The sequence below is a fragment of the Arachis stenosperma genome, chromosome 7 (genome assembly GCF_014773155.1).
Source record: "Arachis stenosperma cultivar V10309 chromosome 7, arast.V10309.gnm1.PFL2, whole genome shotgun sequence".
Lineage (NCBI taxonomy): Eukaryota > Viridiplantae > Streptophyta > Magnoliopsida > Fabales > Fabaceae > Arachis > Arachis stenosperma.
Window position 1 is genome coordinate 64,163,983 of NC_080383.1, and position 10,042 is coordinate 64,174,024.

A 10,042-nucleotide genomic window follows, 5' to 3' on the forward strand; every position below is an offset into this window, starting at 1 on the left:
AAAATAAAGGTTGTTGAGTCCTAATCTTTGCCTTAACTCTGTGATAACTGTTCTTATTAGAAATTTACCTTAGAAGTTATATATTAGTAGTAGTAATTAGTATATCTATTTTGATTTTATCTCCAATTAAGCTATAATTTATTTTTCTCATCATCATCAAACATAAATAAAATAGTAGATTTTTTAGAATAAAGAGGCAATATTTTTTCGAGTTTTTAATAAGGAAAATTCTAATTATTTATATGTGGTGGCAATACTTTTTTTTCTTCTGACTGAATGCTTGAACAGTGCATATTTTTTTTATATTGAATTTTATGAATGTTAAAATTGTTGGCTCCTAAAAGAATGATGAACAAGAGAAATATTATTGCTGATCTGAAAAATCATGAAATTGATTCTTGAAGCAAGAAAAAGCAGTGAAAAAAAAGAAAGAAACAAAAGAGGTAGAAAAAGCCAATAGCCCTTTAAACCAAAAGGCAAGGGTGAAAAGGATCCAAGGCTTTGAGCATCAATGGATAGGAGGGCCCAAGGAAGTAAATCCAGGCCTAAGCGGCTAGATCAAGCTGTCCCTAACCATGTACTTGTGGCATGCAGGTCCAAGCAAAAAGCTTGAGACTGAGTGGTTAAAGTTGTGATCCAAACCAAAAGAGTGTGCTTAAGAACTCTGGACACCTCTAATTAGGGATGTTAGCAAAGCTGAGTCACAATCTGAACAGATTCACCCAATTATGTGTCTGTGGCATTTATGTATCCGGTGGTAATACTGGAAAACAAAGTGCTTAGGGCCACGACCAAGACTCATAAAGTAGCAGTGTTCAAGAATCAACATACTAAACTAGGAGAATCAATAATACTATATGAAGTCTGAGTTCCTATGGATGCCAATCATTCTGAATTTCAAAGGATAAAGTGAGATGCCAAAACTGTTCGGAAGTAAAAAGGTACTAGTCCCGCTCATCTAATTAGAATTTGAGCTTCACTTAAAACTCTGAGATACTATTGCTTCTTGATTTCTTTTTATCCTATTTTATTTATCTAGTTGCTTGAGGACAAGCAACAGTTTTAGTTTGGTGTTGTGATGAGCGGATATTTTATATGCTTTTTGGGGGTAATTTCATATAGTTTTTAGTATGTTTTAGTTAGTTTTTAGTATATTTTTATTAGTTTTTAGGCAAAATATATATTTCTGGACTTTACTATGAGTTTGTGTGTTTTTTTGTGATTTCAGGTATTTTCTGGCTGAAATTGAGGGAGTTGAGCAAAAATCTGATTTAGGTTGAAAAAGGATTGCTGATGTTGTTGGATTCTGACCTCCCTGCACTCGGAATGGATTTTTTGGAGATACAGGAGTCCAATTGGAGCGATCTCAATTGGGTTGGAAAGTAGACATCCAGGGTTTTTCAGCAATATATAATAGTTCATACTTTGCGCAAAGATAAATGACGTAAACTGGCGTTTAATGCCAGTTCCATGTTGCATTCTGGCATTGAACGCCAGAAACAGGTTACAACCTGACGTTTAACTCAAGAAACAGCCCAGGCACGTGAGAAGCTCAAGTCTCAGCCCCAGCACACACCAAGTGGGCCCCAGAAGTGGATTTCTGCACTATCTATCTTAGTTTACTCATTTTCTGTAAACGTAGGTTACTAGTTTAGTATTTAAACAACTTTTAGAGACTTATTTTGTACCTCATGACATTTTTAGATCTGAACTTTGTACTCTTTGATGGCATGAGTCTCTAAACTCCATTGTTGGGGGTGAGGAGCTCTGCAGCGTCTCGATGAATTAATGCAATTATTTCTGTTTTCCATTCAAACACGCTTGTTTCTCTTTAAGATGTTCATTTGTACTTAACCATGATGAAGGTGATGATCCGTGACACTCATCACTATTCTCAATCTATAAACGCGTGCCTGACAACCACCTTCGTTCTACATTCGACTGAATGAATATCTCTTGGATTCCTTAATCAGAATCTTCGTGGTATAAGCTAGAATCCATTAGCAGCATCCATGAGAATCTGGAAAGTCTAAAACTTGTCTGTGGTATTCCGAGTAGGATTCAGGGATTGGATGACTGTGACGAGCTTCAAACTCGCGAGTGTTAGGCGTAGTGACAGACGCAAAAGGATCAATTGATCATATTCCGACATGATCGAAAACCGACAGATGATTAGCTGTGCGGTGACAGCGCATTTGGACCATTTTCACTGAGAGGGCAGATGGTAGCCATTGATAACGGTGATCCACCAACACACAGCTTGCCATAGGAGGAACCTTGCGTGCGTGAAGAAGAAGACAGGGGGAAAGCAGAGATTCAGAAGACAAAGCATCTCCAAAACTCTAACATATTCTCTATTACTGCATAACAATTACTAATTTTATGCTCTTTTACTTTTTATAACTGAAACTAAAGAACCCTATCGGTATCCTGACTAAGAATAATAAGATAACCATAGCTTGCTTCAAGCCAACAATCTCCGTGGGATTTGACCCTTACTCACGTAAGGTATTACTTGGACAACCCAGTGCACTTGCTGGTTAGTTGTGCGGAATTACATAGTGTGAGTGTAATTTTCGTGCACCAATAAGTCCTTAGTTGTAGTGTTTCTGTTCGTACATATATTCGTCATAGTTTTCCCTCGCCTTTGTCATTATAATTTTGTAAGAGGGACAGGAGCTGTATGATATGTACGTATCTAACATTTGTAAGTTACATGTATAAGAAGTTTTGTATATATGTATATGCATATTTATTTTCAAATAACAAGAACTTTCGATTTCTCAAAGAAATAGCGGTCCAGTATTCGAGTTAAAGACTCATATTTTACTATTATTAAGTATAGAAGTCATCATAATATCCCAGCTATCGAAATGGCACAGTCAGAAGCGTAACATTCTAATCGTGAGGGTGTTACAGTTGTCGCGTTCTACCGTCGCGCTCTGTCGTCGCTGCCGGATATGCCTTTGTTGCCGGTGAACGAAGTTGTTGTCGCCAAGATCCGTTGTCGGTAAGGGTGTTTTTGGTTCTAGTTTCCGTTTTAATTTTTTGGAACGTTGTCGTCACTGCATGTTGTTACAGTCACCGTCGTCGAAGTTCTGGTCGTCGCTGCCACTTGAGGTGGTTGTCGAGGCTACCGCCAAACTGATTCAGAGATCGCTGTTGTTTTGTTTTCTTATTGCACTAAGTATTTATGTTTTGAAATCCCCAGCATTAGTATTCTGTTATGTTTGGTTAAGACTCTGAGATTTGGTAATGTAAGGTCAAGTTCTGCTTGTTGCAGTCGCTTTTATGTTACTGCGGTTGCTGCAAAAGTGGTTTAGAGCGGAGGTTGCGGTTGCTATAACTGCAGGCCGAGAGAAACGACTTTCTGTGATGCGTTTGGTTTATGGGTTTGCTTATCGAGGTAGAGGCTTTTTCTAAAAACTTACTTTTGTAATTGGAATTGTTATAAATTGATATTGATGTGTGAAATGCATTTCGAGTGATCATGTAAGTCTTATGAGTTGTCTGGTTTGTCTTAGATGAATATGGTTGTTTGTTTGATTGAATTATTGGTTGATTTTGTTAAAATTGAAGATTTCTTAATTGGTTTGATTTGATATGATTTTGATAGTTTGAAAGTCTGAATTTTGTATTATTGGAAATTGATTTGGTCTTAAACCCATTGAAAAAGGTTGAAGATTGGTTTGGTTAGGACCTGAATAGGGTGGCAAAGTCCAAGTTTTAGGGGAGATAATGACTTAAGTTTTGGAATGAATTATAGAAAAAAATATTTATGTTTGAACTTATTTCATTAGAAAAAATTATTGTATTTTGAATGTAAATATGTAAGAAAACAATTATATTTTAAGGTCAAATTTAATAGGAAAATACGTATGTTGTGAAATTTGATTAAATAAGCATATTTGAAGGAGTTCTTGTGAACCTCAAAGTAATTGAATTTTTTATTCAATAATTTTATGTTTACGATATTTTTGAAAAAGTTTAAAGTATTCTTTAAGTTTTGATTTAGCACACAAAACAACTTGTGAGCCTTTGGAATCACTTCATATTTAAGAATGAAATTGAAATTGGTTTCGGTTTAAGTAAAAATGGCTTTGAAAATTTGATTCGGAGTAATTGATTACATGACTTGATTTGGTTTAAATTCTATTTTTATTTATTCAAATCAAGAAGTTAAGGTTTTAGAGATTTTCAATGAATTTAAGGAAATGAGTTAGGTTATTCTCCCCTAAAGTCATTGAGACTTTGCTATGGAATTTTATTACCAAATTCTTATTTAGGATGAATGATTTTGAGCCTATCAGAAGAGATTTTAAATTTGGCATGGTTTTGGAGTTGTTTGGAAGTTTTGGAAAGATGTTGCGAAAAGTGGCTCTGTTTTGAAAAGGAAATTTGTTTTTGAAAAAAAAGTGGCTTATGAGCTTGAAATAACTTGAGAAATGAGGATTTTGAAATTGAGACAAAGATGAGTTTGATTTTTGGTTTCAAAGAAAAGTGATTTGAGGAAAAAGTGATATATGGCATGAACGATGATTTGACCTGATATGGATTATAAAGGAAGTGAGGAAATGATGATGAATAAATGATTATGAATGGTTATGAATGAATATGAATGATAATATGGCTTATGCACTTCTAGTTATCTGAGATACAAGTTTTCCTAGGTAAGAGTAGTGGCTTGCCACCATGTACTACAGGTTGAGACTTGATACTTTGTTGACCCTATGTTGCAAGGGTGACCGGGCACTTATAAATCCCCAGAAAGGTTCCCCCAATGAGCAGAATTTATTTATGAATGAGAAAAAGCTATGCATAAACTCTTGGGATGCACGTATGAGAGATTTTCCAGGGTTTAGCAACCAAACATGTCGGGTTGGCTTGATAACTGACATATGAGACTCATCAGCCATAAGGCAGGCATTCATCATATGCATCTATGTGACATTGTTTGGGTGTGCATATTGTAATTGGTTTGTCCACGTGAATAATTATGTTTAACTACTAATTGCTCTACTTGATGTAACTACTTTAATTGTGTTTGAACCCTCTTATTTGTGTTTGTGACTGAAATTGAGTGGATTATGGTGAATTAGATGTTGATTGAGTTGTTTAGGCCTAGGGCTGTGACTGGTTTATGTTTTTAGTTTAGTAAAGTATGAAAAATAGAACTGGTTTAGTATAGACTTAATGAACCTATGCTCAGAACAGATTGGTCATTCATACTTGTTCCAAAGGTTACCTGAAATGTTGAGGTCAATCTCGGACGAGGTGTCCCGATTTGGTTGAGTCAGCCGTGCCCTACTTGTTGGAGTTGAGGTGCCGCCGGTCCTTGATCCCTTGGGGAGCGGGGTGGTGGTACCTGATGAATTCACATTTCATGATATTTATTTGTTCTAATTTGGTGGATTTCATCGACTTTTCTTACATTTATTCATTAAAATAGCATGCTTTTATCAATTCTTTCCTAATTGTGCTTAATTGTGAAAAAACATGTTTTTTATGCTTAAATTGCCAATTTTAATTCACTTTTCTCCATTCGATGCCTTGATATGTTTGTTTGAGTGATTTAAGGTGTTGAAGGCAAGAATGGCTTGAAGAAGTGGAAGTAAAGCATGCAAAGTGGAAGAATTCAAGAAATGAAGGATTTGTAAAGCTGTCAACCTGACCTCTCGGTACTAAAGTGATCATAACTTGAGCTACAGAGGTCCAAATGAGGCGGTTTTAGCGGCATTGAAAATTTAACGTCCGAAGCTTTAAAATGATATACAATTTCTTATAGTGGACTGATGAGCGGATAATTTATACGCTTTTTGGCATTGTTTTTAGTATGTTTTTAGTATGATTTGGTTAGTTTTTAGTATATTTTTATTAGTTTTTAGTTAAAATTCTTTTCTGGACTTTACTATGAGTTTGTGTGTTTTTCTGTGATTTCAGGTATTTTCTGGCTGAAATTGAGGGACCTGAGCAAAAATCTGATTCAGAGACTGAAAAGGACTGCAGATGCTGTTGGATTCTGACCTCCCTGCACTCGAAGTGGATTTTCTGGAGCTACAGAAGCCCAATTGGCGCGCTCTCAACGGCGTTGGAAAGTAGACATCCTGGGCTTTCCAGCAATATATAATAGTCCATACTTTGCCTAAGATTTGATGGCCCAAACCGGCGTTCAAACTCACCTTCAGAAATCCCAGCGTTAAACGCCGGAACTGGCACCAGAATGGGAGTTAAACGCCCAAACTGGCACCAAAGCTGGTGTTTAACTCCAAGAAGAGTCTCTACACGAAAAATGCTTCATTGCTCAGCCCAAGCACACACCAAGTGGGCCCGGAAGTGGATTTTTATGTCATTTACTCATCTTTGTAATCCTTAGGCTACTAGTTCCCTATAAGTAGGACCTTTTACTATTGTATTTTCATCTTCGAATCTTTGGACATCTAGTTCTTAGATCATTGGGAGGCTGGCCTCACGGCCATGCCTAGACCTTGTTCTTATGTATTTTCAACGGTGGAGTTTCTACACACCATAGATTAAGGTGTGGAGCTCTGCTGTACCTCGAGTATTAATGCAATTACTATTGTTCTTCTATTCAATTCCGCTTGTTCTTTGTCCAAGATATCACTTGTTCTTCAACTTGATGAATGTGATGATCCGTGACACTCATCATCATTCTCACCTATGAACGTGTGACTGACAACCACCTCCGTTCTACCTTAGATTGGGTGAATATCTCTTGGATTCCTGATACACGATGCATGGTTGATCGCCTGACAACCGAGTGCTCGCCTGACAAACGAGCCAGCCATTCCGTGAGATCAGAGTCTTCGTGGTATAGGCAAGAACTGATGGCGGCATTCAAGAGAATCCGGAAGGTCTAACCTTGTCTGTGGTATTCTGAGTAGGATTCAATGATTGAATGACTGTGACGTGCTTCAAACTCCTGAAGGCGGGGCGTTAGTGACAGACGCAAAAGAATCACTGGATTCTATTCCGGCCTGATCGAGAACCGACAGATGGATAGCCGTGCCGTGACAGGGTGCGTTGAACATTTCCACTGAGAGGATGGGAGGTAGCCACTGACAACGGTGAAACCCTTGCATAAGCTTGCCATGGAAAGGAGTAAGAAGGATTGGATGAAGACAGTAGGAAAGCAGAGAGACGGAAGGGACCAAGCATCTTCATACGCTTATCTGAAGTTCCTACCAATGAATTACATAAGTACCTCTATCTTTATCTTTATGTATTATTCATATATCACCCATACCCATTTGAGTCTGCCTGACTAAGATTTACAAGGTGACCATAGCTTGCTTCATACCAACAATCTCCGTGGGATCGACCCTTACTCGCGTAAGGTTTATTACTTGGACGACCCAGTGCACTTGCTGGTTAGTTGTGCGAAGTTGTAGTGATCACAATTTCGTGCACCAAGTTTTTGGCGCCGTTGCCGGGGATTGTTTCGTGTATGGACAACTGACGGTTCATCTTGTTGCTTAGATTAGGTATTTTTCAGAGTTCTTAAGAATGAATTCTAGTGTTTCAAGGTGATGTTCTTATCATCACCAAAGCTGATTGATTATCATCAATTTAGCTCTTGAATGCAATGTCCTGCTGAAGCTTGGCTAGCCATGTCTAATTCCTTTAGACTAAAGCTTTAGACTAACATTGCATGATTCCTGGAATTCTCATTAAGAATTTTGATATCTTTATTTTACTTTTCCACTTAATTTTCGAAAAAAAAATTACAAAATCATAAAAACCAAAAATATTCTATGTTTCTTGTTGAGTCTAGTGTCTCATGTTAAGTTTGGTGTCAATTGCATGTTTCTGTTCTTCTTGCATTTTTTCGAATTCATGCATGTGTCTTCATTAATCTTCAAGTTGTTCTTGATGATTCCCTTACTCTGATCTTTAAATTCTCTTGACTTGAGTGTTTTGTTGTTTTCCATATGCATTCTCATTTTGTTAGTGTCAGTAGTATACAAACTGCTAAGTTTGGTGTCTTGCATGCATTGTTATTTGATTTTAGTTGCATTTTGATTATTCCTCATTATTAAAAAAAATCCAAAAATATTTTTAATTTGTGTCTTTTCAAGTCAATAATACAGAGAATTGAAGATTCAGAACATACAGCAGAGGAATTACACAGAAAAAGGCTGGGCGTTCAAAATGCCCAGTGAGGAAGGCAGACTGGCGTTTAAACGCCAGCCAGGATGCCTGGTTGGGCGTTTAACGCCCAAAAAGGTAGTGCATTGGGCGTTAAATGCCAGAATGTGCACCATTCTGGGCGTTTAACGCCAGGATGGCACAAGAGGGAAGATTCTGTTTTTAATTCAGATTTTTTTCAAGTTTTCAAAGTTTTTCAAAATCAAATCTTTTTCAAATCATATCTTTTCAATCAAATCTTTTTCAAAATCAATTTCCTTCCTTTTTCAAAGATACTTGCTAACAATTAATGATTTGATTGAACAATTCAAGTATGTTGCCTTTTCTGTTGAGAAAGGTTTAATGTTTAAATCATATCTTTTCTTGTTAGGGAAGTCAATAATTTTTAAAAATCAAATCTTATTTTTTAAAATTGTTTTCAAATCATATCTTTTCAATCATATCTTTTTAAAACCATAACTTTTCAATCATATCTTTTTAATCACATCTTTTTCAAAATAGTTTTCAATCATATCTTTTTAAATTCTAATTTCAAAATCTTTTTCAAAAAATTACTTGATTTCTTTCCCACTCCTGGTTTTCGAAAATCAATTAAAGTTTTTCAAAATGTTTTCAAAATCTTTCACTTAATTTTCGAAAATTTCTTCCTCTCTTCTCACATCCTTCTATTTATGGAGTACCACTCCTTCTCAATGCACAATTCGAACTCTATCTGATTAAGTTCGAATTCTTCTACCTCTTCCTTCTAATTTCCTTCTTCTCTGACACCTCAAGGAATCTCTATACTGTGACATAGAGGATTCCATATTTTCTTGTTTTCTTCTCTTTCATATGAGCAGGAACAAGGACAAAAGCATTCTTGTTGAAGCTGACCCTGAACCTGAAAGGACCTTGAAGCGAAAGCTAAGAGAAGCTAAGGCACAACTCTCTGTAGAGGACCTAACAGAAATCTTCAAAGAAGAAGACATGGCAGCCGAAAACAACAAACAATGCAAATAATGCAAGGAAGGTGCTGGGTGACTTTACTACACCTACTCCCGACTTCTATGGGAGAAGCATCTCTATCCCTGCCATTGGAGCAAACAACTTTGAGCTTAAGCCTCAATTAGTTTCTCTAATGCAACAGAATTGCAAGTTCCATGGACTTCCATTGGAAGATCCTCATCAGTTCTTAGCTGAATTTTTGCAAATCTGTGACACTGTCAAGACTAATGGGGTTGACCCTGAGGTCTACAGACTTATGCTATTCCCTTTTGCTATAAGAGACAGAGCTAGGACATGGTTGGACTCACAACCTAAAGAAAGCCTGGACTCATGGGAAAAGCTAGTCAATGCCTTCTTGGCAAAGTTCTTTCCACCTCAAAAATTGAGTAAGCTTAGAGTGGAAGTCCAAACCTTCAGACAGAAGGATGGAGAATCCCTCTATGAAGCTTGGGAAAGATACAAACAATTGATCAGAAAATGTCCTTCTGACATGCTTTCTGAATGGAGCATCATAGGTATTTTCTATGATGGTCTCTCTGAACTGTCTAAGATGTCTTTGGATAGCTCTGCTGGAGGATCTCTTCATTTGAAGAAGACGCCTACAGAAGCTCAAGAGCTGATTGAAATGGTTGCAAATAACCAATTCATGTACACTTCTGAAAGGAATCCTGTGAACAATGGGACTAATCAGAAGAAAGGAGTTCTTGAGATTGATACTCTGAATGCCATTCTGGCTCAGAACAAGATATTGACTCAACAAGTCAATTTGATTTCTCAAAGTCTGTCTGGAATGCAAAATGCACCAAGCAGTACTAAGGATGCTTCATCGGAGGAAGAAGCCTATGATCCTGAGAACCCTTCAATGGAAGAGGTGAATTACCTAGGAGAACCC

At 37.0% G+C, this 10,042-nt stretch overlaps 1 non-coding gene across 1 annotated transcript; it reads right to left on the reverse strand.

Moving 5' to 3' along the window:
- Positions 1 to 9,538: 9,538 nt before the first annotated feature.
- LOC130942892 (small nucleolar RNA R71) lies at positions 9,539 to 9,646 on the reverse strand. The gene has a single exon (XR_009071438.1). It is a non-coding gene; the product is annotated as a small nucleolar RNA R71 (small nucleolar RNA).
- Between the last annotated feature and the right edge of the window lie 396 nt (positions 9,647 to 10,042).